The sequence below is a fragment of the Pelodiscus sinensis genome, chromosome 1 (assembly GCF_052426305.1).
Source record: "Pelodiscus sinensis isolate ZL-2025 chromosome 1, ASM5242630v1, whole genome shotgun sequence".
NCBI classification, from domain to species: domain Eukaryota; kingdom Metazoa; phylum Chordata; order Testudines; family Trionychidae; genus Pelodiscus; species Pelodiscus sinensis.
The window spans coordinates 211,050,463-211,058,888 of NC_143052.1; positions in this window are offsets into that span (position 1 = coordinate 211,050,463).

Genomic DNA, 8,426 nt, shown 5'->3' on the forward strand with positions numbered 1-8,426 from the left:
TCTTGAAATAATGAGTACAGCACCTTAAAGGAGGCAGGAAGGTGTGTGTGTGTGTGTGTGGGGGGGGGATTATTGCCTTGGGCTTGGTCCCTCCTACACTAAATAGTAGAGTGGGCCAAATTAATTGGGGGAAGCCTGCCCAGTTATTACTCACTGCAGGCAAAAGATTGTAAATCTGTCTCCATTATGGTGGAGGTATCTGTGCACCATCCTCCTGCCTGAGCCATAATTTAGTCCATAAGTCAATCTTAAATATTGGGCTAGATTGTGTATGTAGTAAGTGCAGTCTCTATTATGTGGAGTTGCACAGTGCCAGGGGCAACTTTGGGCATGTGTACTCTAGACAATGGAGCAATGCTGCAGTGATCAGTCTACTGGCAGTTGATTTATCCCATCTGCGTTGATGCAATCAATTGACTTGCTAGTGCTCTCCCTTTGACTCCGGTACTCCACCAGGACAAGAAGAATAGCCAAAGTAAATGGGAGAGTAGCCCCAGCCAACTTTACCGCTTCGAAGACACCGAAGTAGTTAGTGAGTAGTTAGACTTCAGCTATCCTATTTGCTTAGCTGAAGTTTCTTAGTGTAGATTAGGCCTAAGAGAAGAACAATTACTTTCTAAATCCCTGGAATACAGATGGCACCACCTTCTGTTTGGTTGCTCTTCTTGCGTTCACCCCACTTCACAGACTGCTAGACCTCAGGGATGCTAGCAGTGCACAGGCTCAAAGTACAAGCTTGATATTAAAAACATTGCCTAAGAACACTAGTGATGAGAGGAGTACTAGCCTTGTTTTGGGTTATGCTTGATATCAATGCTTCATTTATGCAAATGGCTTGTAACACCTATTACCTGGTATAAGTGTGTTATAGATTACTTTAAAAACTCTGTCCTATAACCATTATTAACACCATCTTCTGTTGTAAGCAGCTCCCTGATCTATTAGGGTGCATCTAGAGAGCAAGGCTTAGCTGAATTTGTATAGCTTATTTCAAAATAGGAAGTGTCTACATAGCACTTACTTTGAAATAGAGCACTCTTCCTCTGACTTCCCTTACACCTCATACAATGAGGGTTATAGAAGTCAGAGTAAGAAGTCCTCCATCCAGCTTGACAGTATTTCAACATTATTTCAAAATAACTGTTGCTGTATAGACACAGACTACGTTGTTTTGAAATAATGTTGCCATGTGGACGTACCCTAAGGCTATGTCTATACAGATGCCCTCTTCTGTAAAAGCCTATGCAAATGAAGAGCAGACTAGCATATTGCCATGCTTCATTTGCGTAATTAATTTAGGAGTTGTTTTTGCACAAAACATTTTTGCGCAAAAAGGTGCTGTCTACACAGCGCCTTTTTGCGCAAAAACCTCTTATGCAAAAGGGATCCAAAGAGGAAATGCAAATGCGAGCGTGACATATGCAAATCAGTGCTCCAAATGAGGTGTGCTGCTTACTGGGAGCTCGAATTCAGGATGTGACTGAGAGGCTTACAAAACTGATCAAACCTTCGGACCGCTACCCCTTCCTGCTTCTCCATGTGGGAACTAGCGATACAGCCAAGAATGACCTTGAGCGGGTTACTGCAGATTATGTAGAGTTGGGAAGAAGGATCAAAGAATTTGGAGCGCAAGTGGTGTTCTCATCTATCCTCCCTGTTGAAGGGAAAGGACTGGGTAGGGATCGTTGAATTGAGGAAGTAAGTGCGTGGTTGCACAGGTGGTGTCAGAGAGAGGGCTTTGGTTTCTTTGACCATGGGACTCTGTTCCAGGCACGAGGATTGTTAGAAAGAGATGGGATCCACCTAACAAAGAGAGGAAGGAGCATCTTCACAGGCAGGATTGAAAACCTAGTGAGGAGGGCTTTAAACTAAGTTCATTGGGGGATGGTGACCAAAACCCTGAGTGGAGTGGGGAAGTTGGATACCAGGAAGAAATGCAAAGAGGAACGAGCAACAAAGGTGGACCCCTGATTCGAATGCAGAGGATAGGGCTATCAACTGGTTATCTAAGGTTGTTGTACACCAAAGCAAGAAGCTTGGGTAACAAACAGGAAGAATTGGAGGCCCTGGCCCAGTCCAAGAACTATGATTTGATTGGGATAATGGAGACTTGGTGGGATGACTCACATGACTGGAGTGATGTCATGGAAGGGTCTAAACTGTTCAGGAAGAACAGGCAGGGAAGAAAAGGAGGAGGTGTTGCACTGTATGTAAGAGAGCACTATGATTGTTCAGAACACCGGTATATAGAGGGAGTAAAGTCTGAGAGTCTATGGGTCAAGTTTAGAGTGTAAGCAACAGCAGTGATGTTGTGGTTGGTGTCTGCTACAAGCCGCCAAATCAGCTGGATGAGGTAGGTGAGGCTTTCTTCAGAGAAATGAGAGAAGTTTCCAGATCGCAGGCCCTGGTTCTCATGAAGGGCTTTAATCACCCTGACATCTGTTGGGAGACAAATACGGCAGTACACAGGCAATCCAGGAAGTTTTTGGAGAATGTTGGGGATAACTTCTTGGTACAGGTACTGCAGGATCCAACCAGGGGCTGTGTGCAGATTGACCTGCTGCTCACAAATAGGGAGGAACTAATAGGGGAAGCAGAGGTGAGTGACAACCTGGGAAGCAGTGATCATGAGATGGTAGATTTCAGGATCCTGACCAAAGAAAGAAAAGGGAGTAGTAAAATATACACCTTGAACTTCAGAAAAGCAGACTTTGACTCCCTTAGAGACCTGATGGGCAGACTCCACTGGGATGCTAACATGAAGGGGAAAGGAGCCCAGGAGAGCTGGCAATATTTTAAAGAAGCCTTATTGAAGGCACAGAAAGAAACCATTCCAATGTGTAGCAAGAGAAGCAAATACGGTAGGAGACTGGATTGGCTTACCGGGGAAATCCCTGGTGAACTTAAGCACAAAAAGGGAGTTTACAAAAAGTGGAAATTAGACAGATGACTAGGGAGGGGTATAAATGTATAACTTGAGAATGCAGGGGAGTTATCAGGAAGGCGAAAGTGCAATTGGAATTGCAACTCGCAAGGGATGTGAAGTATAACTTCTGTGCCAGGGAAGATAATGGAGCAAGTAATTAAGGAAATTGTCTGTAAACACTTGGAAAGTGGCACGGTGATAGGGAACAGCCAGCATGGATTTGTAAAGAACAAATCATGTCAAACCAATCTGATAGCTTTCTTTAATAGGATAACGAGTCTTGTGGCTAAGGGAGAAGCGGTGGATGTGGTATACCTAGACTTTAGTAAGGTGTTTGATATGGTCTCGCATGATATTCTTATCAATAAACTAGGTAAGTACTACTTATATGGGGCTACTATAAAGTGGGTGCATAACTGGCTGGATAACTGTACTCAGAGTAGTTATTAATGGTTCACAATCCTGCTGGAAAGGCATAACAAGTGGAGTTCCGCAGGGGTCTGTTTTGGGACCGGCTCTGTTCAATATCTTCATCAACTATTTAGATATTGGTATAGAAAGTACGCTTACTAAGTTTGCAGATAATACCAAGTTGGGAGGGGTTGCGACTAATCTGCAGGATAGGGTCATAATTCAAAATGACCTGGACAAATTGGAGAAATGGTCTGAGGTAAATAGGATGAAGTTTAATAAAGACAAATGCAAAGTGCTCCACTTAGGAAGGAACAATCAGTTTCATATATACAGAATGGGAAGCGACTGTCTGGGAAGGAGTACTGCAGAAAGGGATGTAGGTGTCATAGTGGACCACAAGCTGAATATGAGTCAGCAGTGTGATGCAGTTGCAAAGAAAGCAAACATGATTCTGGGATGCATTAACAGGTGTGTTGTGAGCAAGACACGAGAAGTCATTCTTCCACTCTACTCTGCGCTGGTTAGGCCTCAATTGGAGTATTGTGTTCAGTTCTGGACACCGCATTTCAAGAAAGATGTGGAGAAATTGGAGAGGGTCCAGAGAAGAGCAACGAGAATGATTAAAGGTCTAGGGAACATGACCTATGAGGGAAGGCTGAAGGAATTAGGTTTGTTTAGTTTAGAAAAGAGAAGATTGATGGGGGACATGATAGCAATTTTCAGATGTCTTAGAAAGGTATCATAAGGAGGAGGGAGAAAACTTGTTCATCTTGGCCTCTGGGGATAGAACAAGAAGCAATGGGCTTAAAGTGCAGCAAGGGAGGTTTAGGTTGGACATTAGGAAAAAGTTCCTAACTGTCTAACACTAGAATAAATTGCCAAGGGAGGTTGTGGAATCTCCATCTGTGAGATATTTAAGAGTAGGTTAGATAAATGTCTAGACCATCCCTAACAGACAGTATTTGGTCCTGCCATGAGGGCAGGGGACTGGACTCGATGACCTCTCGAGGTCCCTTCCAGTCCTAGTATTCTATGATTCTATGATAACAAGAGAGGTTTCTACAGGCATGTTAGCAAGAAGAAGGTGATCAGAGAGGTTATGGGGCCCCTATTGGATGAGGGCGGTAACCTAGTGACAGATGATGTGGGGAAAGCTGAAGTACTTAATGCTTTCCTTGCCTCTGTCTTCATGGACAAGGTCAGCTCCCAGACAAATGTGCTAAGCGACGCAATATGGGACGAAGGTGGACAGCCCTTTGTGGGGAACTATTTAGGAACTATTTAGAAAAGCTAAACATACATAAATCCATGGGTCTGGACTTAATACACCTGAGGGTACTGAGGGAGTTGTCAAGTGTCATTGAGGAGCCTTTGGCCATTATCTTTGAAAAGTCGTGGAGATCAGGAGAGATTCTGGATGATTGGAAAAAGGCAAATGTAGTGCCCATCTTTAAGAAACGGAAGAAGGACGATCCCGGGAACTATAGGCCGGTCAGTCTTACCTCAGTCCCTGGAAAAATCATGGAGGGGATCCTCAAGGAATCCATTTTGAAGCCCTCGGAAAAGGGGAAGATGATCAGGAGTAGTCAGCATGGATTCATGAAGGGCAAGTCGTGCCTGACCAATCTGATTAGCTTCTATGATGAGGTAACTGGTAATGTGGTGAAGTCAGTGGATGTGATATACCTTGACTTTAGCAAGGCTTTTGATACGGTCTCCCACAATATTATTGCCAGCAAGTTAAGGGAAGTGGATTGGATAAATGGACGGTAAGATGGATAGAAAGCTGGCTGGAAGGTCAGGCCCAGCGGGTAGTGATCAACGGCTCGATGTCAGGATGGCAGTCAGTTTCTAGACGGGTACCCCAAGGTTCAGTTCTGGGACCAGTTTTGTTCAACATCTTTATTAATAACCTGGATGAAGGGATGGATTGCATCCTCAGCAAGTTTGCGGATGACACTAAGCAAGGGGGAGAGGTAGATTCACTGGAGGGAAGAGATAGAGTCCAGAGTGACTTAGACAAATTGGAGGATTGGGCCACAAGAAATCTGATGAGGTTCAACAAGGACAAGTGTAGAGTCTTGCACTTGGGATGGAAGAATCCCAAGCATTGTTACACGCTGGGGACCAACTGGCTAAGTAGCAGTTCTGTAGAAAAGGACCTGGGGGTTGAGAAGCTGGACATGAGTCAACAGTGAGCCCTTGTAGCAAGAATGCTAATGGCATATTAGGTTGCATTAAGAGGAGCATTGCCAGTCTATCCAGAGATATGATTATTCCTCTTTATTCAGCTCTGGTGAGGCCATATCTGGAGTATTGTGTCCAGTTCTGGGCCCTGAATTACAGGAAGGATGTGGATGCATTGGGGAGGGTCCAGCAGAGGGTAACCAAAATGATTAGGGGGGCTAAAGCATATAACCTACAAAGAGAGGCTGAGGGAGTTGGGTCTATTTAATCTGCAGAAGAGAAGAGTGATGGGGGATTTGATAGCAGCCTTCAACTTCCTGAAGGAAGGTTCCAAAGAGGATGGAGAGAGGATGTTCTCAGTAGTGACAGATGGCAGAACAAAGAACAATGGTCTCAAGTTGCGGTGGGAGAGGTCCAGGTTGGATATTAGGAAAAACTATTTCACTAGGAGGGTGGTGAAACACTGGAATGGGTTACCAAGGAAAGTGGTGGAGTCTCCATCCCTAGAGGTGTTTAAGTCTCGGCTTGACAAAGCTCTGCCTGGGTTGATTTAATTGAAAGTGGTCCTGTCTTGGGCAGGGGGCTGGACTTGATAGCCTTCTAAGGTCTCTTGCAGCTCTATGATTCTGTGATTTGCATTTCCTCTTGCAGAAAAGCCTCGCGGTATAGATGTAGCTTTAGGGGTAAAGGAAAAAATCTTGGCAATTCTCTGTCATCTGAGGAAGGGCACTCAGAGTGATAAGGAGCTGTCTGCTGCAGGCTTTGTACTTTCAAAGGCTTGCTACAAGCACATTTACTTCAATAGAAAGTCTGTCAAATTCCTGGAATTTATTTTCTTGGAATTAATAACTCTAATAGCTTTATTACCGATTGGAATGAACACCATTTTTGAGTTGCAGAGATTACAATGCCATCTTCCCTGGGCACCAGTGTTTTATTATTTTCTAGATAAGAGGACTGCATCTGAATTACTCAGTATCGTGTCACTGCTCTTCTCAGTTTGAAAGACTTTATTAGTAAATAAAGAAAATTCCTATAGGAAACAAAACAGTCATCAATTTTCCAAGATAAAAGTATTATGAACAGATTTTTATCAGCCTCAAGTAATACAAGATCAAGGACTATTATACTGTACCTAAAATATTGAAAAAAATATTGGCTATGTCTACACTGGCCCCTTTTCCGGAAGGGGCATGTAAATTTTAGCAGTCGTCGTAGGGAAATCCGCGGGGGATTTAAATATCCCCCGCGGCATTTAAATAAAAATGTCCGCCGCTTTTTTCCAGCTTTTAAAAAAGCCGGAAAAGAGCGTCTAGACTGGCCCCGATCCTCCGGAAAAAGTGCCCTTTTCCGGAGGCTCTTATTCTTACTTCAAAGTAAGAATAAGAGGCTCTTCAAAGTAAGAATAAGAGCCTCCGGAAAAGGGCACTTTTTCCGGAGGATCGGGGCCAGTCTAGACGCTCTTTTCCGGCTTTTTTAAAAGCCGGAAAAAAGCGGCGGACATTTTTATTTAAATGCCGCGGGGGATATTTAAATCCCCCGCGGATTTCCCTACGACGACTGCTGAAATTTACATGCCCCTTCCGGAAAAGGGGCCAGTGTAGACGTAGCCGTAATGTCTTAAAGAAACAATAGATTGAAATTAATAAGCTTCTTTTTCCAGAGTTCCCAGTCATTAACATTGGTAACTGACTTTTTTACTCTGTTCTTTGGCATTCCACAATTTATAAAGCTTATGAATCTTAAAGGTGAGCAGCAAAGCTAAAATGAAAACTCGAGTTAGGGTGAGAAGTGGCAGTGTTACCTGCAGAAATAAGTAAACTGTTTTAAAAATGATTTCCTCCTCATTTTCCCTTAAAATTCTCTGTCACGTCCTGCTTTGCTGAAAGATCTGTTTGAGGTTATCAGTTATGTCACACACTGTCTAATGCAATCCATTGAAAACCGCTCTGATCTGATTTATACCTAATCTTGTTTTGCTTCTAAAATAGAACCACCCCCCAGTGAATAGCAATGGACAAGTGACAATTTCTGTCCTCCTTTTCAGATGATACAAAGTTTATATTGCTTACAGAAGCCCTCTTCTTATCTAAGGGTTCTCTCCCTACCCAGGGCTAGAACACACTCCAAGACTACTTCTCACTTGTAGCTTCTGCAGGAAGCTTCTGTAGAAGAGTGGCCTATAACAGCTCCTCTGCACTACAGACAGACACTGCTTGGGTCTCCAGAGAATTCCAGGTGGTTGCTTTTCCTAATTAGTGATGGTGACATAAACACCACCCTATACCGAAAACCTACCAATCACTATGCTTACCTACATGCTTCCAGCTTCCATCCCAGACACACCACACGATCCATTGCCAAGCACACCACAGCCAAGCACTAAGGTACAACAGCATTTGCTCCAACCCCTCATACAGAGACAAACACCTACAAGATCTTCACCAAGCATTCTTAAAACTACAATACACACCCGAGCAAGTGAGGAAACAGATTGACAGTCGGACATGTACCCAGAAACCTCCTGCTACAAGACAGACCCAACAAAGAAAATAACCAAACACCACTGGCCATCACCCACAGTCCCCAGCTAAAACTTCTCCAGTGCATCATCCGTGATCTACAACCCATCCTGAACAATAATCCCTCTCGGACCTTGGGAAGCAGGCCAGTCCTTGCCTACAAACAGCCCGCCAATCTGAAGCAAATTCTCACCAGCAAACTATACACCATACCACAGTAACTCTAACTCAGAAACCAATCCCTGCAACAAACCTCGGTGCCAACTCTGCCCACGTATCTACGCTAGCGACACCATCACAGGACCTAACCACATCAGCCACACCATCATGGGCTCATTCACCTGCACATCTACCAATGTAGTATACGCCATCATGTG